This window comes from Rhincodon typus, chromosome 28 (assembly GCF_021869965.1).
Source record: "Rhincodon typus isolate 14 chromosome 28, sRhiTyp1.1, whole genome shotgun sequence".
Taxonomy (NCBI): Eukaryota; Metazoa; Chordata; class Chondrichthyes; order Orectolobiformes; family Rhincodontidae; genus Rhincodon; species Rhincodon typus.
In genome coordinates, this window is record NC_063359.1 from 35,559,537 (window position 1) to 35,581,119 (window position 21,583).

The window sequence follows — 21,583 nt, forward strand, 5'->3', positions numbered from 1 at the left end:
ATTACGTTCACACCAGTTATCAAGTTATTTTAAGGTGAGAGGAGAGAGATTTTAAAAAAACATGGAGGCAAATGTTTCACACAGGATGTTTCATGTGTGGAATGAGCTTCTTGACAAAGTGGTGGATGTGGACACAATTACAAAGTTTAAAAAATACTCGAATAACTACATGATTAGGAAAAATTTGGAGGAATATGGGCCAGGAATTGGCAGATTGGACTAGTTTAGTTTGGGATTATATTTGGCATGGCTTTGATTGGACCAAAGGGTCTGTTTCCATGCTCTATGACTCTAAGTCCTTATCTACTCAAATCCTATTTTCCAGCTCTGGGCTGATAGCTACAGCTTTTCAAGTGTTCATCTCACGGAGTCAGTCGTACAGCATGGAAACAGACACTTTAGTCCAACTCATCCATGTTGACCAGATATCCTAAATTAATCTAGTCCCATATGCCAGCATTTGGCCCATATCCCTCAAAACCCTGCCTATTCATATACCCATACAAATGCCTTTTAAATGTTGTATTTGTACCATCCTCCATCACTTCCTCTGGCAGCTCATTTCATACACACACCAACGCCTGTGTGAAAATGTTGCCCCTTCGATCCCTTTTAAATATTTTCCCTCTCACCTTAAACCTATGCTGTCTAGTTTTGGACCCCCCCCCCCATGCCCCTCATGATTTTATAAAACCTCTTTTAGCCCACCCCTCAGCCTCCAATGCTCCAGGGAAAATAGCCCCAGCCTATTCAGCCTCTTCGTATAGCTCAAGCCCTCAAACCCTGGCAACATTCTTGTAAATCTTTTCTGAACCATTTCAAGTTTCACAACAACATTCCTCTAGCAGGGAGACCAGAATTGCACACAGTATTCCAAAAGTAACCTAACCAATGTCCTATACAGTCTCAACATGACCTCCCAACTCCCATACTCCATGCACTGACCAATAAAGGCTAGAATACCAGATGATTACTTCACCTCCCTGTCTACCTGCAACTCCACTTTCAAGGAACTATGAACTCTTTGGTCTCTTTGTTCAGCAACACTCCCCAGGTCTTACCATTAAGTGTATAAGTCCTGCCCTGATTTGCCTTTCCAGATTATCTAAATTAAACTCCAACTGCCAGTCCTTGGCCCATTTGATTAAGCTAAATTCTTCTTGTATGTTACAAGGATTCCTGCCTCTACTACCCTTTCAGGCAGTGAGTTTCAGATATACACCACACTGGGTGAAAAAAAATTTGCTTCAATCTCCCCTAAACCTCCTGTCGCTTACCTTAAATCTATACCCCTGATTAATTGACCCTTCTACAAAGGGAAACAGTTTCTTTCTATCTAACTGAACTATGTGCCTCATAATTTTATACACCTCAATCAAGTATCCTCAACTTTCTCTACTGTAAGGAAAACAACTGCAGTCTAACGGGATAAAAACCGAAAGAACTGTGGATGCTGTAAATCCGGAACAAACCCAGAAGTTGCTGGAAAAGCTCAGCAGTTCTGGCAGCATCTATTAAGGAAAAAAATCAGAGATAACGTTTAGGATCCAGTGACCCTTCCTCAGAGTTCTAAGGAAGGGTCACTGAACCCAAAACGTTAACTCTGATTTTTTTTTTTCTTCACAGATGCTACCAGACCTGCTGAGCTTTACCAGCAACTTCTGGTTTTGTGCAGTCTAACGAGTCTCTCTTTATTGCTCAAAAGCTCCAGCCCAGGCAACACCCTGGTGAATCTCCTCTGCACCCTCTCTCGTGCTGTAACATCCTTCCTGAGTATGGCAACCAGAACTGTACACAATACTCCAGCTGTGGTCTAACTAATATTTGACACATTGATGATACCACAGCTGTATTCATCTTGTGTTCACCATTCAAAATTAGAGGTCTTCCACTTAAGACAGAGATGAAATGTTTGCTTTCTTAGAGGATGGTTAGTTTGTAAGATTCTCTTGGAGAGGAGTAATACTGACTATTTTTAATGCAGCATTAGATAGATTCTTGATTGACAAGGGTGTGCAACTTTCAGATAATAAAAATCAGCAAAGTTTGACAGAAAACGCAAATACTAGGAATGAGAATTAGCAGTACAACACACATGCTCATTGAGGAATCTTTAATTGAGGTTATTCAGTTAGCAAAACAGTAAAATGAACAAATTGATAAAGCAGGTTTAACCTTGTGTCTTATCATCTGACATCAAGCTGAAGAACCATATTTAATTATTTGCCTTGCAATGAAACATCATCAGTAGCAGTGACTGAGATAATGCTAAGTAAGCAGCAAATTTCATCTTGAGGATGTGAAAAGCCTTGTCGACCCCAAAGACATCCACGGTATTGGGAGAAGATTGAAGATGTTGGGTTTAGGGTAAAGGTTCGGCACAACATTGTGGGCCGAAGGGCCTGTACTGTGCTGTACTGTTCTTTGTTTAACTTACTCAACAAGTTGAAATAAAGAGCTTATATACTTCAACACAGGGGCATCTAAGTTATTGTTGAGAGTGAAGATTTTATTGAACTAATTGAAAAGGAGCTGCATGGAAGCCCAATCAATATCCACAGATTCTAGACACTGTCAAAAAGAACTAATTTCCTCATCTGAAAAGTCTAAGATACTACAAAAAACACTTCTTTTAACAGAATAGCTGTTTTCCATGATAGACATTCTTGATATTAAATGTTCCCCAGATGATATTTTGGGGCAACTACCTGTGTCAGCAGGGAAGACCTCCGAATATATGAATGTTAAATTGCAGGGAAAATTGTTTGGGGGAGCTGTTGTATGAGATACTGGTTCTGAAAGAGTTAATGTTGGAGACTGCATGAGACCCTATACATTGTGATGATATCATACAATCTTGGATGGAGAATTGAGGAATCCAGCTCAAGACCTTAATGGGATCAGAGGGTGTTATCCCTGGCTCTTGATAATCTTAGTAATTATGTCTAGAAATCCAATGTAACTTGTACCCTGTACTATTTTACAATAACCTACATTTTGTTAACACTCATTAGTGGTTCATCCTCTACTACTGTTAGCCATAGAGGCTCCTTACACTGAGGATAGAAAGGATTGGAAGGCTCTTGTGGTGCAGTGGTAGCGTTCCTATCTCTGATTATAAAACATCTAGAAAGGAGGATTTGTGGTAGCACTCTCCCCGAGCAATTAGCTGGTAGTGTTTGGTTCTGCAGGCGTACAACACCATTGTGTGGCTTAGCTAATCTGCAGAGCTCCAACATATGTCTAAGTATGCTGTGGATAATCAGATTATGTTTGACTGCAGAATTTTTAATACTGGTACATTCCAGACAGTGAAACTTCTAATATCAAATATCAAAGCTCTTTAAGTTTGGGAGACTTCTGCTTCTAGATTTTCAGAGATTCAGTTCTTGTTTTAGTGAGGAAAAGCAAATAAGAAAGAAGCAGTGAAATAGCACTTTGTGTTCAATACTGCTTTTTCACACACTATTTTCTTTCTATCTCTTAACGGATTAAACATTCATGCAATCATAGGACCTCTCAGAAGGAGGCTATTTGGCCCACTGAATCTGTGCCACCTCTTTGGTACAGTTGTTCCCACTGTTTTTTTTTCATTATTCATTCACAGGGTGTCGCTGGCTGTCATTTATTGCCCCATCCCTAATTGCCCAGAGAGCAGTTAAGAGTCAACCACATTCCTGTGGGTATGGAGTCACATGTAGGCCAAACCAGGCAAGGACACAGTTTCCTTTCCTAAGGGACATTAGTGAACTAGACTGGCTTTTCCAGTCATCATTAGATTCTTAATTCCAGATATTTATTGAATTCAAATTCCACCATCTGCCATGGTGGGATTAGAACCCGGGTCCCCAGAACTTTATCTGGGTGTCTTGATTAACGGTCCAGCAATAATACCACCAAGCCATCGTCTCCCCTTATACCATATAATTGCAATTTTTCCTTCACGTATTTATCCAATCTTCATACTGAAGGGTACTATTGAATCTGCATTCACCACTGTATCAAGCAATGCATTCCAATTATAATCATGCATTACCTGAATATGCTTTGTCTTATGTTGTCTCTTTCTTTTGCTGATTGTGTTAAATGCGTGCAGTGCTAAATTAATAAATTTGTGGTCCAAACTTTCAGAGCTGTATAAATTTTCAATACTGCTGAGAAAATTCCCTGTATAACAGGCCTTTTAATCAGCAGCATTGACATTACCCCTTTAAAAAAAATCTTAATTTTGAAATTGCCTGTAGCTGATTAAGCTCAAAAACACATTAGTGTGAAAGAATGCCTCTCTGATGTTACTGGTTGCCATGGAAATGGGTAACATATGGCACAGCCATTTTCAGCTCATGGCGGAGGTAGGCGAAACAGTAAAATGAGAAAAGGAGCATTTAGGAATAAAGGTACTGAGGAAATGGCATAGAACCTCATGTATGCAGGATACAATGTTAACACCATCACCCCCAAAGCAAAAATATCACAGGTACCAAATAATATAGCAGCACAGACAAATGTAGTTTTATGCAATAATCTGTTCCAATTCTGAGAGCACTGTCTTGTTTCAATGAAGATGTCTCTCTGGGCCTTACACTCAATCCCAGGTGAAGTGATGACAATGTTTCCTTCATATAGTTGAAACAGTATTGGAGACTGATGCTTCATATTATACCAGTGGAGGTGCCTTCCTGCAGATGATTCAGTAAACCAAGAGCCTATCTGCCTAGATTGAACAAACATATTTGAAGAGAAATAGGGAGTTCCTTCGGTGTCCTGGTCAACCTTCTTCCTTTAATCAATACCACAGACATATAGTTATTCAGCTGCTGCCCCCTGTACCATCATGTTGTACAGAAAAATGGCCACAACGTTTGCCCATATAACAACCATTAGAGTAATCCATCAGAGTACAAGAAAATTCAGAGGTGATGAGATGGTTCTCAAATTTTCCATTGCTTCTTTGTTGCCCAAATAAGACACAAGAACAGCTCTCATGATAACAGATTTATTGTGCGTGTAATGCATTCTCTTTTCAATGCTCCTCTCTGCATAATTCTCTCCAACACATACTGTTACCTAATCAAGAAGGATATTCTCTCAGTCCTTGAAGCTGACAATTGTGCGGGAGCAATGTGGTGAATCACTCTGCAAATAGTTCCCCAACATCCATCAGTGACTATAGGAAAGGGGAGGGGAAGAAAAATGGAGAAACAATTTGAGCAGCAGGATCCATTGTCCACTTAGTCATAGTCGTAGAGTTGTACAGCACAGAAACAGACCCTTCAGTCCAACTTGTCCATGCTGACCAGATATCCTAAATTATCTAGTCCCATTGACCAGCATTTGACCCATATCCCTCTAAACCCTTCTTATTCATATACCCATCCAGATGCCTTTTAAATGTTGTAATTGTACCAGCCTCCACCACTTCCTCTGGCAGCTCATTTGATACATGCACCATCCTCCATGTGAAAAGGTTAGGTTGCTTTTAAATCTTTTCCCTCCCACCTTAAACTTATAATCTTTAGTTTTGGACTCTCCTACCCTGAGGGAAAGACCTTGACTATTCACCCTTATTAAAGAATATCTGATTTTGGGGTGTGAATGAAAACAGCAAAGCCACATTAAGTGCAAGATTGTGTTTGTTTAGATTATTGTAAAGTATGACTCATATGTTCTTCTTGTACTTGGATGTGTTACTGTTTTCGTCCTTCCAGAGATCCCAGTTTCTCCAGGCTGTGAATTCCTTCTCTGTATTTTGTAGAACAATAATGTTGTCACAATTTTGATTCATTTCTCTCAGATTTTAGATGTTGAGGGGGCCTAATTTCTGTTCATTCTGTGCATTGGCAAGAACAGTATTTATTACCCATCCCCTGTTTCCCTTTGGAAGGTGGTGGTGAGCTGCTTTCTCCAACTGTTACAGTCCATGTGGTATCGATACACCTACAATGCTGTTAGGGAAAGATTTCCTCGATTCAGACCCAGTAATTTCTTTATCCTAGATGATGTCAAACCTTTTGAGCATTGATGGACATGTGTCAATCCATGCAAGAGATGAAAATTCTATCACACTCCTGACTTGTGCTTTTTAGGTGGTAGATCCTCTTTATGAATCAGGAAGTGACATGCCAAAGAATATCCAATCTCTGATCTGCTTTGAAGGCATTTATGTGGGTGGTTCAGCTGAATTCCTGATCAATAATGATCCATTCAGGAAATAAAAGGTGGAGGATTTGATAAGTAATGTGTTACAATGTCTGGGATCTGCCCTGTTGGAGAAGTCATTGACCTTTGTTATTCCAAGGGGAGGACCTACCATATGTCGTTACCTAAAATGAAGTTAAGGAAGGCTTCAAGCTTAAGGACAAAAATGTATAATTGCACAAAGATGAGTAACTGGTCAGATGATGATCATAATATAAACAATAGAACAATGACTAAAACATTAATCAGGCCAAATAAATCATGAGAGGAAGCTAGCTAGAAATTAGTAAGAGTTTCTATATTCATCTAAAAGGGAAAAGAGGAAGTAAAATTAGTGTTAGTCCTCTAACAGGCAAGAACGTTAATTGCATATAATAAAGAAATGGCAGATGTAGTAAAAAAAATGTTTATCTTCACTATACAGGATACAAAAACATTCCACTGTTAAAGGGTGGCACGGTGGTTCAGTGGTTAGCACTGTTGCCTCACAGTGCCAGGGACCTGGGTTCAATTCCACCCTCGGTTGACCGTGTAGAGTTTGCACATTCTCCCTCTGTGTGCGTGGGTTTCCTCCCACAGTCCAAAGATGTGTGGGCTAGGTGGATTGGACATGCTAAATTGTCTGTAGTGTTCAGGGATGTGTAGATTAAGTGGGTTACAGGGAGATGGGTCTGGGCAGGATGCTCCAAGGGTCAGTGTGGACTTGTTGGTCTGAAGGGCCTGTTTCCACACTGTAGGGATTCTATGATACCTGTAAATCAGGAGGTTGAAGGAACAGGGGAACTTGGTGAAATTATAATCACTAGGGAAGAGGCCCTGAGCAGACTGTAGTGCTTGCAGGTTGACAAGTCTCCTGATCCTGATGGAACAGGTGGCTAATCAGGTAGTGGATGTATACTGTTAATTTTCCAAATTCATTAGATTTTGGAAAGGTTTCATCAGACCAAAAATAGCAAATATATCATCTCTATTTCAAGGAGTAAAGCAGAAAAAAGTTACAATAGGCCAGTTGGCTTGGCATCTGTCATGGTCTTAAAATCGATTATTAAGTTGGTTACAACTAGGCACTCAGAGTAACTCAGGATAATCGGGAAAAGTTAGCGTGGTTTTGTGGAAGGGAAACTATGTTTAACCAATTCATTAGAATTCTTTGAAAGGATAGGATATGCTGTGGATTAACAAAAGTCCATTGACGTACTGTACTTGGGTTTCCAGAAGGTACTTGAGGTTCCACATAAAAAGTATTGTGCAATGTAGTACCTCATGGTGTAGGGGCTAACATACTCACATGAATAGAAGATTAACTGACTGTCAAAAAACAGAGTAGGCTTAAATGGGTCTGTTTCAGATTGGCAGGATATGACGAGGTGTCACACAGGGGTTTGTGCTGGAGCATCAACTTCTTACAATTTATATCAGTGACTTAGATGCAGGAAACAAAGGCAGGGTAGTTAAATTTACAGATAACACAAAGATACGTGGGAAAGCATGTTGTGAAGTTGGCATAACAAGGATGCAGTCTGACAGATATAGAGTCATAGCGATATACAGCACAGAAACAGACCCTTTGGCCCAACTCGTCTGCCAATCAGATATTCTGGATAAATCTAGTCTCATTTTCCTGTATTTGGCCCATATCCCTCTAAACCTTTCCTATTCATATACCCATCCAGATGCCTTTTAAATGTTGTAATTGTACCAACCTACACCACTGCCTCTGGCAGCTCATTCCATATATGTACCACCCTCTGCATGAAAAAGTTGCTCCTTAAGTCTCTTTTATATCTTTCCCCTCTCACCTTAAACCTATCCCCTCTAGTTTTGGACTGTCCCACCCTGGGGAAAAGACCTTGCCTATTTACCCTGTCCATACCCTTCACGATTTTATAAACCTCTATAAGGTCACCCCTCGGCCTCCAACACTCCAGGGAAAATAGCCCCAGCCTATTCAGCCTCTCCCTATAGCTCAAACCCTCCAAACCTGGCAACATCCTCATAAATCTTTTCCGGACCCTTTCTAGTTTCACAACATCTTTCCTATAGCAGGAAGACCAAAATTGCATGCAATACTCCAAAAGATATGTAAATTAGGTTGGCAAAACTCTGGCAGATTGAATATAATGTGAGAAAATGTGAAGTTGAGCACTTTGGCAGGAAGAATAAAAAAACAGAGTATTACTTAAAACAGAGAAAACCTGCAGAATTCCAAGGTGCAGAGAGATCTAGATATTTTAGTGCATGAGTCACAAATAGTTAGTATGCAGGTAGCAAGTAATTAAGAAGTTTAATGGAATTCTATCCTTCATGTTAAAAGAAATTGAGTATATAAGCATATAAGTTGTATAGGAACAGAGACGAGGGGAATTTCTTTTCTCTAAGAGGGTTGTGCAACATTGGAATTCCCTCTCAGAAGGTGTCATTGAATATTTTTAAGGCAATAGGATCATAGTCATAGAGTTATAGCTTAATAATATCCTTCCTATTACTGGGCGACCAGAACTGGACAGAGTACTTTAGAACAGGCCTCATCAATGTTCAGGGTTAGAGTTTTTGGAATTAAGAACACAAACAGATCAGCCATGATCTTACTGAATAATAAAACAGACTTGAATGTCCAAAAGACCTACTTCTGCTCCTAATATGTATGTTGTCCAATACAAGTTTTATTTACCACTCATCACTCCACTGATAAGGTATCACTGCACAAGCACAGACTGCTCATTATTTGAGGAACTGCAAATGGAGCTGAGCACCACATATCTCAGCATGATTCCGTGCAGAGGTTGCATACAATGCAGTCAGATCGGAAAGTCTGAACGGTTTGATTACCTTCCCCAGTGAATTAAGCTAATTGTGTACCCCACCAGGAGACAAGCAAGACACCTTTCAGAATTAATTAGCAGCTCCAAGTCATCCTCCACACGACCCCACTGGGCCCTCTGGGGAAAGCTTGTTTAGGAGGTGCTGTACTTGTGATTGACTGATGGAAATGTGAGACAGCAGGAGCTTCACAGGTGTTCAGAGATCCTACTCCTGGTGGACCCTGCCAGCCGGTCCCTTTGACAGGAATTTGCAGCTGCTGAGAGAGACAGGCTCCAGGCTTCCAACCCACATTCTGTGACTCATTCCAAACGAGCTGTACTACAGCAGGGTACAACACCAACAAAATATGCTGTCTGGAGCCCCAATTTCCATGACAACTACTCAAAGAATCATGTCCTTTGGCTTTACAATGATGTCACAGGAACAGAATGAACTGAGAAAGACATTGGTTAAATAGTGTTTTGTTAAACCACCACCAGTCCAAGCTTTACAGGCCCCACCATTGAGACGTCTCATTTTAGTTTCTATTTGATGACAATGTCAGGCTGAGCAACAATCTGCATTATAATGGCATGCTGTCTTGGCTTTCTGTTGTTGAAAAATGCTGTGTTCATCAAACTGTGTATAAGCGTCATTAAAATGTGATATTTTCACCATCTCAGTCATTTTATTAACATGATGTCATTCGGAGTGTGTAACTGACCTTTGGATCATTGTGTCTTTACAGCTCTATAGGTTAATGAATGAATCACATGGTCTTTGACATTGGCAGAACTTGTCTCTTTTGCATGTTGCAATTGGGAAGAGTAGAGGGCATGACATTTTATTCTTTCCTCTCCACAAGGCATTAACCCTTTCAGACAGCCTTCGCTTAAAACCATAAGAAGATTTAAAAAAAAGGAGCAGGACTATTGAAGAATATGGCTCATCATGTCTGCATTGGCTCTCGTAAATTAATGGCAATCTCCTGCTTTTTTTCCTGTAACTCTGCACATTATTTCTATTTAAATAATCGTCCAGTGCCCTCTTCAAACATATGTCATGTGACTCCTCACACCGACTCCACTATTCAATACGATCACGGCTGCTTCAATTGTGCCTCAACTTCACTCTCCACTTTGCCTTCCCTTGTTGATCAAAGTTCTATTCAAATCCATCTTTGAATGCATTCAGTTGCCACTCTTTGGCAGCAGGACAATGGCAACTGCATTTCTATGGCACCTTTAATGACGTAAAATGATGAACGGCACTCCCCAGGCAATAACTGATACTGAAACAAAGAAGGGGATACAAGACACAAGTGTGGACGAAGTGTTAGTACATAAGCATTGTCTCAGTAATGGAGTCAAGAAATTTCAGAGTTTATGGCCTGAGTAGCTCTTAGCAAAACCACCCATGAAATTGACAGGCTCTTTGACCGTAAGAAGCAGCACAGTTGAGATCAATCTAGTAGCGGATGGCCTCATTCCATGCTGCAGCAATTCAGCCCATTAAGCCTGTATGAACACTTGGTTGGAACTCTCCAAGTCATTCCACTTTGCTATTTCATCTGCAATGTCCTCTAGTACATTTTTTCGCTCACCCCTCATCTACATTTTTTGCTTATTTCGTGAAATGTTCATTGACCTGATGCATTAATTTCACTTTTCTCTCTGTGGATGCTGCCTGACTTGCTGAGTCATTCCACCATTTTTTGTTTATTACTTCTGAATTCCAGCAAATACAGTATTTTGCTCTTGTTTCAGAATATGGTGTCCTGATTTAGATGTCCTGACACAGGAAGGATGTCAAGCCCTTGGAACGAGTGGAGTAAAGATTTACTTAGATTTTACCTGGCAGGTAAAGCTAGACTAGTGAGGAAAGATTAGAGAAATTGGTATAAAGTCAGAAAGTGCTGGAGAAACTCAAGTTTGGCAACACCTGTAGAGAGAAAGAAAAACAGCTAAAATTTGAACGTGTAACGAGTATTCTGAAGAAAAGTTACAGGACTCAAAATGTTGATAGTGTTTTCTCTCTACAGATGTTGTCAAATCTACTGTGTTTTTACAACAATTTTAGTTTTTGTTTGTTAAAGTGTTGGGTCCAATTTGATGCTTCTTTGGAATTGGTGTCAATTTCATGAGAGCAAAGGAAATCTAACAAGGTTACTTGAAACTTGTGTTAAGAATAGGAGGTCTAACTTTTAAAACAGAGATGAAGACAAATTTTCTCTGTGAAGGTCATTAGTCTGTAGAATTGTCCTCCCTAGAAAGCAGTGGATAATTGAATATATGCAAGGCTGAGTTAGTTTTTTTATTATTCACTCATGGGGATTGATGGCCAGGCTATTTCTTGCACATGAGATGGTGGTAGTGAGTCACCTTCTTGAATTGCTGGAGTCCATTTGGTGTAGGAATACTCACTGCCATTAGAGAGTGAGTGCCAGGATTTTGACCCAGTGACACTGAAGGAATAGCAATATATTTCCAAATCAGGATGACGTGGCCTTGGAGGAGAAGTTGCAGGTGGTGTTCCTATTACTTCCTGTCCTTATCATTCCAAATAGTAGCAGTTGCGGGTTTGGGAGGTGCTGTCTAAGGAAACGTGGTGAATTTCTGCAATGCATCTTGTAGATGGTACACATTGATGTTACTTAGTGTTGATGGTGGAGGATATTTGTGAATGTGGTGCCAGTAAAGCAGGAAGTTTCTTCTTCGATGGTGTCAAACTTCCTGAGTGGTTTGAAGCGGCATACCTCCAGGCAAGTATCCCATCACATTCCCTACTTGTGCCTTTTAGATGGTTGACAGGCTCTGGGGAGGAAGGAGTTGAGTTATTTGTAGTCACAGTATTAATATAGCTAATCCAGTTCAGATTCTGGTCGATGGTATTCCCAGGATGTTGATAGTAAAGGATTCAGTGACAACTGTGCCATCTCTTGTTAGAGATGATCATTGCCTAGCACATGTATGGTGCAAATGTCACTTACCACTTGTCAGTCCAAATCCGGATGTTGTCCAGATCTTGCTGCATTTGGACATGAACTGCTTCAGTATCTGAGGAGTCATGAGTGGTGCAAACATTGTGCAATCTTCAGCGAACGTTCTTTCTTCTGGCCTTATGATGGAGGAAAGGTTATTGATAAAGTAGCTGAAGATATTTGGGCCTAGGACACTACACCCTGGTCCTCCAGCAGAGATGTCCTGGAACTGAAATGACTGACCTCCAACTACCATAACTATCAACATTGGGCCAGATATGACTCCAACCGGTGGAGAGTTTCCCCCAGTTTCAGTTTTGATTGAGTGCCTTGATACCACACTCAGTCAAATGTGGCATTGATATCATGGAAATGACAGTGGCTCAATGGTTAGCACTGCTGCCTAATAGCACCAGGGACCCAAGTTTGATTCCAGCCTTGGGTGACTGTATGTATGGAGTTTGCATGTTCTCCCTGTACCCGTGCGGGTTTCTGCTGGGTGCTGCATGAATCTATAATTATACCTAACTCTTTCTTGAAAATATTCAATGCTTTGGCCTCAACTGCTTTCTGTGGCAGAGAATTCCTCAGGATCACCACTCGCCGGGTGAAGAAATTTCTCCTCATCTCAGTCCTAAATGACCTACTCCATATCTTTAGATTGTGATAGTCCTGTCTGAGACATTGTCAGGTAGATTCTGAGAGTATGACTATGACATACTGTTGCTTGATTATTCTGTTTGGCACTAGACCCCAGATGTTTGTAAGGAGGACATTGTAGGATTAACAAGGCAGTGTTTGCTGTCACTTCTGTTGCCTACGTCAATATTGGGTGGTCTGTCTGGTTTTCCTCGTTTCTTTAAGAGTGTTATATCCAGGCAGATAAGAACTGCAGATTCCTTCCCCAAAGGGCATTAGTGAACATGATGGGTTTTTACGACAATCGGCAGTGCTTTCGTGGTCATCATTACAGACTTAATTCCAGATTTTTAATTAATTCAAATTCCACATTTGTCATGCTTGGATTTGAGCCCAGGTCTCCAGAACAGTACCTGGTCTCTGCATTACGAGGCCATTGCCTCCCCTACATTGATAGATTAAAGTGTCATGGGAGGCAGACAGGAAAGTGGAGTTGACATTACAACCAAATTAGCCATGATCTTATTTTTTTTTATTTACGCTTTCATGGGATGTGGGCATGGATGGCCGGATCAGCAAGTGTTTCCTATCCCTTGAACTGAAAAGCTCGCTCGGCAATTTCAGAGAACACAAAGGAATCAATCACTTTGCTGTAGGGCTGGAGTTGTAGTAAGCCAAACAACATAAGCACAGCAGATGTCCTTTCCTAAAAAAGGGATGTTGGTAAATCAGATGGGTGTTTACGGCAATCATGTCTGTTCATCATTGTTACCAGCTTTCAGTTCCAGATTTTATTAATTGCATTTAATTTCCACTAGCTACTGTAGTGGGTTTCGAACCTGTGTCTACAGCATTAATCCGCCCTCTGATTTGCTAAATTAAAAACTGAGAGTGTTGGAGAAATTCTTTGGATTACTACAAAAACATAAGTTGCTGGAAAAGCTGAGAAGTCTGACAGCATCTGTGAAGAAAAATCGGAGTTAACGTTTCGAGTCCGGTGACCCTTCCTCAGAAACTGCTGAGCTTTTCCAGCAACTTCTATTTTTGATCCTGATTTACAGCATCCGCCCTTCTTTCGGTTTATCTTTGGTTTGCTAGCCCAGTGACATCTAGCACTATGCCCAGGCATCAAGGGATATGGAGCAAGGTGAGCATTTGGAGTTCGGGTGCAGGTCAGTCACTTTATGGCAGTACAAACCCCAGGGGCTGAATGATCTCAAACAACAAGGTGCAGGGCTGGATGAACACAGCAGGCCAAGCAGCATCATAGGAGCAGAAAGGCTGACATTTGGGGCTGAATGATCTCTCCGCTTTCCTATACAACACTGCAATTTAACAATGAATGCTAAGATTGGCTGAGCTGGGATGCAGTGAATATATTGTGGATTTTAGTTACAAAAAACTACAAGGTGATCTTTTGTCTCCTTATTTTATCTTGTTCATAATATCAACTTGTTTGCGTGCACCTGCTTTAATAAAGCAACTTCCAGTGGGACCTATTACACTCAGTTCCTGCTCACCTGAGTGAGACGCGCCACCTTCTGGTGCCGATGCATAATGACAGCGCGCGCGCTCGCTAGCACGCACGCACGCCCACACTTTGCGAAGTCTAAGATGCTGAGGAAAGCAGAGAACCCTCCAATATATTATTGCATTTTGATAATTTGGTCCTTCTTCCCCTCCTGAGGGTGAACAACTCCATATGCACCAGGCAGCCTTTATTTCCTTACCCAAAAGCCATTTCACAGATCCCAGCCAAGAGAAGCTATTCCAGTGCATAAGTGAAGCTGCAGAAATTTGTTCTCAGTTGACTTCCACAAGTATGAACATTTATGGCAGGGTCACAAACCTTCCTATCTTTCGTATGTCATTTTAATTCATTTTGCTTAAATGCAGAAAATCTGATTGCAGAGTCCACTTGAAGGTTTCGAGTTGGCTTCAAAGTGGAAAGTAACAAATCACAGTGTGGGGAAAAAGACTTTTCTTTAAAATAGTCCTTCTGCTGAAAGAGGCATAGCCAGGATTTATTGCTAGTTGTTAGTTGCCTTTGAGAAGGTAATGATCCTTCTTGAACCAGTGCATTTCCTTTTTGATGAAATCAATAATATTAAAAATATAACAGTCCATAAAATAGCTGCTGCTTCTCAGCCGCATCAGTGCACAAGGTACAGATTGGTCAATTTACAATGCAAGGTCATCCATAATTGACTGTAACCACAAACTGTTTCAGCCAACTAAAAGTCCAACCATTTACTACCGACTGAATTGGCTTAACATGAAATCCTTTTGAAAGTATAGAGTTTTATTTGGTAAGTAGTTCCAAGAATATTATCCAAATCAGGATGGTGTACATGACTTTATGGAAAACCTGAAAATGTTGGTGTTCCCTGGCATCTGCTGTCCTCATATGTCCAGATAATGGAGAATGATTTATAAACATACAAAATAGGAGCAGAAGGTGACTAATTGCCGATTCAGCCTGTTCTTTAATAACACCCTAGCTGCTCTATTTGTGTTTTGAATTGCACATTCCCATCTCCCCATCTCCCCAAAAGCCTTCATTCCCTTGTATAAGAAGAATATCTAAATAAAAGCAAAATACTACAGATGCTGGAAATCTGAAATAAACCGCAGAAAGTTGGACAAACTCAGCAGGTCTAGCAGCATCTGTGGAGAGAGAAACAAAATTAAAGTTTCGAATAAAGTATGACTTCAAGAAGCGTCCTCCTTTTGCACAGGAACAGGACAGAATCATGGACAACATTTTCTTGTGCTGTGATCATAGAAACCTGGCCCTCTTTAAAGCAATAATTTGTGTTCGCCTTGTCAAAGCAATTTGGAGAAACAAATATTTGCTTCCCACAGATTATGACATACCTTGTAATAATGTTGATAGCAGCAAGCAGATTTCAACCTGCTGATGGCTGTAAACATTCAGATAACATGCTGCCATTCCTATGAACTGACACAGTCACGTTGCCTACTGTACCAAACACATTCATCAAACAGCTTTGTATCTGATGTCAGAATCGCTCCGTTGCTATTGGAAACAATGCTCGGTGATAAATTATTGCATGTTGCTAGTGAGGTCCTTGCTGATATTCTATGACTTAACAGATCCATATACATCTCAAGTGATCATGTATTATTACAATGATTAATACAAAGCAATTACAAATTGAATGACTGACATAACATGAGGATATACAAAGGCTTCTTTCAGTGACCCAAATGATTGCAACCCCTGACTGATAATGAGAAAGGGCTGTTTAAATTGCTGCATGTCTGCTCTTTCAGTTCATAGTCATACAGCACAGAAACAGATCCTTTGTGGATGCGAAAAATCTCATGCTACTATTTTGAGAGAAAAAATAAGGTAGCAGGAAAGTTCTCCATCATGTTCTGGCCTATATTTATCCCTAATCAAGCACTTACAAGCAGGTTATTATATTATTATTATATTATTATATTAAATATTATGATATTACTGCTTGTAGGAACTTGCTGTGGGCCACCATATTTCATACAATGCTACATCTGCAAAGCACTTTTGAGAATTCCAAGGATATCAAAAGTGATAGAAAAATAATTTAAATTTATGTATCAGAAAGCTTCTGTAATTTGTTGCAGTGCCTCTCATAGAAGATGCATATTGTTACCATTGTGTGTTCATGGTGGAGGGACAGAATGTTGAAGGTGGTAGATGGGGTGCCAATCAACTGGACTGCTTTCCCCTGGATGATGCCAAGGTTCTTGAGTGTGGGGAGTGTTACATCACACTCCTGACTTGTACCTTTATATTAATATTTACTAAAATCATCTGCACACATTTGTCCAGGTCTTTAGCATCGGTAGGGTGAAAGTCAGCAATAACAATGATATGAAAAGTTCTAAATATGAAGACAGCCATGCAAAAAATAGAATGCAAATCAGGTTCAATTGAATAATTAGACAGAATTTAAAGTGTAGAAATAAGCCACTCCACTTAACAGATCCATACACAATTCATCTCCAACTCCTCTTTATTTCACCCTATTTTTCCATTTCTGTCTCATGCATGTTCTTAAATCCATCCATATGGCTTGTTTCAACCACTCCATCATTTGGTGATTCCAATTTCTGATCTCGGTTAATAAGTCATGAAGCAAAATCTGTGCTTTCTCTTACGAGAAGATCTTGAGAAAGTTGCTTAAATAAACATTGGAAAATTCCAGCAAAAACACAGCAGCAGGTCTGTAAGCAACAGATGGAAATACTGTTTGATAATTTGAGTTTGAATAGCACTGTGCTGCTAGGTTGAAACAGCATCAGCTTTCTGAAGCTTTTAAAGGTTGTGGTCAGTCTCATTCTTAAAGGACCACAGGTTTAACACATCCTCAAATGAGACTTTAAATCCAAATGTCTGAAAGGCTCTTGTGATACAATGATAATGTCCCTACCTTTGAGCTGGAAAGGCTGAGTTCAAGTCCTACCTACTCCAGCATGTTTAATAAAATCTCTGAATAGGTTGATTAGAAAATTCCTAAATCCACACATTTTACATGCTCTTGTGGTGCAGTGGTAGCGTCCCCCCCTGAGGTAGGAGGCCTGGCTTCAAGTTCCATCTGCTCCAGAGGTGCATCAAAACATCTCTGAACAGATTGATTCAAATGTTTCCAATAAATAGACAACAAATGGCAGCTAGATTGATATTAGGTGAAAAATTGACAGTTTCTATGTTGGTATTAACATTTCTCAGAGTATTTTTCTTTAAATTAAGTAAGTCGTCTCCTATTTTCCCTCCATTCTCTGGTGTCTCAGCACTTGTGTATAAGCTGCATCCAAAAGGCCAAGTCCTGCTCCCAGGCTGAGCTTAATGCTATTTTAGCTGCCCAGGTTGATCCTGCTGTGGGCAGGTACCTGGATTCTTAGCATTGGCCTCAAGGATGCAGCGCACATCAGACGCTATGGGCTGAATCTTCCCTGGCACTGAATGATGCAGGCAGTGGGTGAGTCAGTTGGGAAAATAGGGTGAGATCAGCAGAAATTAAATTCAAGAGGAAATAATCCAATTCTCCAACCAAATGTTGAAGGGCGAGACAAGAATTATTTTGGTGAATGCAGAAAGGATATTCCCAGTGACTGGGGTGTCCAGAACCAGGGATCACGGACTAAGGATATGGGGTTGGCCATTTAGCACTGAGGAGAATTTCTTCCCCCAGAGAGCAGTGAGTCAATGGAATTCTCGGTCACAGAAATCGATCGAGGCCAAAACATTGAATGTTTTCAAGAAGGAATTAGATATAATTCTTAGAGCTAAATAGATCAAAGGGTATTGGGAGAAAGTGGCAACAGATTACTGAGTTAGATGATCAGGCCTGAAGGACTGAACGGCCTACCCTTGCTCTTATTTTGTGTTTTTAAGAATCTCGCTAGTGCGTACAAGTAAACTATTTCAATCATTTATATGCATTAGAATGCTATTATAACATAATCTGTCCTTGTTGATTTGCAGTTTCCCATTCTCATACCCACCAGATAGAGACTGGATGGTGTCAATTCCCAACATGACAGTCAGAGTGGGTACCCCCGGATTACTCCAGCTCACCAGTTGTTCCTCCAGGTCTCCAGCAGCCACCGACATCATGTGGGAGTCTCTACAGTCAGTGCCTGTCCACACCAGCCCTGTACACAAACGTTAGCATCAAACGCTTACAGCCTCACCCACCCTCTTGGCACATCTCTGATCCACTTACAATAGAATTTTGCACTTGTAGGTCTTGTCTAAGAACACACTGACAAACGTTCACTTGTACTTGCAATGAGGTGCCAGCCATGCCACCTTTCAGAGGCTTTTCTTTTTGATTCCCCTCCCACTACATGCACAGTGAAGGCCGATCCTGGCTGGCAGCACTTAACCTGGTGCATAACTGAGCTTTAAAAATGGCACCAGGAAGCCCTGGCAGAGAACTCTTGCCTCTGAGCAGGCCACCATTGAGATGTGTTGTAAAGAAAATGATGCAAGTTTCAGAGGATAGTGTGAGAAATGTCATAAGTGCTCAGGGAGAGAAATCTTCCATGAAACTTACCCAAATTGACACAGCTGATTTCTGGGACTATTTAGCCCTATGTCTGAACTGCGGTGAAACGGGTAGATCTTGCGTCTCTGAGTCAAATGATTTGGATGTTCAAGCCTCGTGTGCCTAAATGTCCAGGCTGACACTCCAGCGTTCAGAGATGCAGAATTGTAGATGAGACATTAAACCCTGTCTGCTCTCTCCAAGTTTTAAGATCCAATATTGTTATTTTGAAGAGCAGGGAAAGTTCCTCCTGGTGCCCTGACCAATATTTATACTCCATCAACACTTGTTAAAAGAACAAGCTCCTGTCTATTATCTTATTGCAGTTTGTTGGAACATGCTGTATGCAAATTGGCTGTTAAATTTCCCACACTACAACAGTGTCAAAAATATTTCATTGGCTGTACAGCACAGGAGGAGGCCATTTGGCCCATTGTGTTTGTACTGGTTCTCCAAACAAGTGATGCCCCTGGTGCCATTCCTCTGCTTTTCCTCCTGATGCTGTCTATTCCTCCTTTGCAGATTTTAATGTCATTCCTTCTTGAATGCCCCGGTTGAACCTGCCTCCAGACATCCCCATCAGTTAGTATGTTCCAGATCGTGACCCTTTTGAGGCCTGAGAAGGTTGTTCCAAGTACCTTAAATTTGCTCTTTTTTTTTGACAAGTACCTTTAAATCTGTGCCTTCTTTATCTTGATCCTTCCACCAATTGAAGCAGTTTCTATAATCTACCCTGTCCAGATGCCTCAGGATTTTGAACACCCTGATCAAACCTTCTCTTCTCCAAGGAGAACAGTCCCAGTTTCTCCAATTTATCTTCGGGGCTGAAATTCATCATCCTTAGAAACATTCTCATGAATCTTTCCTGCACACACTCCAATGCCTTCACACCTTTCCTAAAGTGTGCCCAGAATTGGACACAATACTTCAGTTGAGGCCAAACAAGGGTTTTATACAAGTTTAATTTAACCTTTTTGACCTTGTACTCTATGGATCTATATTTAGAATTGGAATTAGATTTCATTGTCACATGTACTCAAATACAGAGTGCAGGGGTACAGTGAAAAGTGTATAAGGTCACCACACATGGCACCATCTTAGGTACAAAAATACCTAGGTACAAAAAACTTAGGTACAAAGTAGTTAAAGAAGCAAAGTTAAAAATTTACGCATTACAGACCTTCAAAAAATATGTGGAAAAATAAAGAAATAAGGTAATATTTATTATTAAAGTCCTTCTTAATATGAACTAGAAAAATAAATAAAGTTTAAAGTTCAACAGTCTTTGATGAGTCCTCCACTTAGCTCACTACTGGGAGAGCTCAGTTGTCTGTTCTCAACACCACCATAGCAGATATTGGGGAATCTCCCTCACCGCTCACTCTTCCCACATTGGGTTGCAACGCTGCTGCACTTTTGCTGCCTCCAGTTTCCTGCTGCTGCCTCCGGAACATGCTTGGGCAGGACCTGCTTACAGCCTCCAATCGCCAGATAGGTGCTGGGCCCCAGTCTCACTGCCTCAGGCAGCCGAGACACCATCATGGGCTGCCGAAAGACTCCTTTCCAGACCAGGAGGCCGCCAAGCTGGGTCCATGCAAAGGCTGGGAGAAGAAAGAAAAAGGAAAAAAAAAAGAAATACAAAGAAAGAAAAGCGAGAGTGAGGAAAAAAGTGGATGGAGTGGATGAGTTCCAGCTGAATAGTCCTACTCTGCCTCCATCTATTAATGAAGGATACTCTATGCTATCTCTATCCTGTATCCTGTCCTGTAACTGCCAATGATTTATGCACTTATATATTCAGGTCCCTCTACTCCTGAACCCCATTTTAGAATTGTACCTGTTTATAGATGCCTGCACTACTACTGCTGGCTATCCAGCTCAATGATAATAATCTCCCAGTCTGGCTGCAGAGAGTTCAAGAGCTGAGGCTCTTCTTTGATGGTTAGAGTTCAAAATTAGTTGAAGACTCTCAGGGTGATGGTCTGCAGCTCTCAGTATTATCAGCCTAGTGGTATTATCGCTGGACTATTAATCCAGAGACCCAGGTAATATTCTGGGAACCCAGATGTGAATACTGTCACAGTGGATGGAATTTGAATGCAATAACACTTTGTCTAATGATGTCCACAAATCCATTTTTGATTATCGGGAAAAACCCATCTGGTTCACTGTTGTCCTTTAGGGAAGGAAACTGTTGTCCTTACGTGTTGGCCAGACCAAGTGACTTCAGACCCACAGTAATGTGGTTGACCTTTAACTGCCCTCTGGGCAATTCGGGATGGGCAATAAATGCTATTGTTCCCAGCGACGACCTCATTCCCATGAATGAATTAAAAAACAAAGCATCAAATCAAACGAACAAACTGGAGAATCCAGAGAAATACAAGTTCGAATCCCACAATCACCATTTGGCAATCTGAACTCAGTTTACAAAATCTGGAAATAAAAGTTGGCATCAGCCCAAAGAAGCTGTGAGTTGTCATTCAAAATGCCAACTGATTCTCAAATGCCCTTTAAGGACAGAACATTCCCATCCCACAATGGCACAGTTGTCACCTAACTAGTGGTCTAGCAGACCAATCAGTTAAATGACCACCACCACCAGCTTCTCAGAGAAATGAGGGGATGGGCAGAGAATGCCTTTGCTTTGATTGTGACAGGATTATTGAAAGAACAGAAGACAGCAAACATGTGGCCAAGTGAAGGCAGTCTTGAGTTACGGCTACGTTCTCACTACTGGCTGGATTGTTAATGATTAAGGATTGTAACACTAGCACTTTCACAGCCAGCAGAAAGTGGTTACGTACAGAGATTGTGGTGTAGTAGCAATGTCACTGGACCAGTGAACCAGTGGTCAAGGCTAATGTTCTGGGGTTATAGGTTCAAATCATGGTAGCTGGTGAAA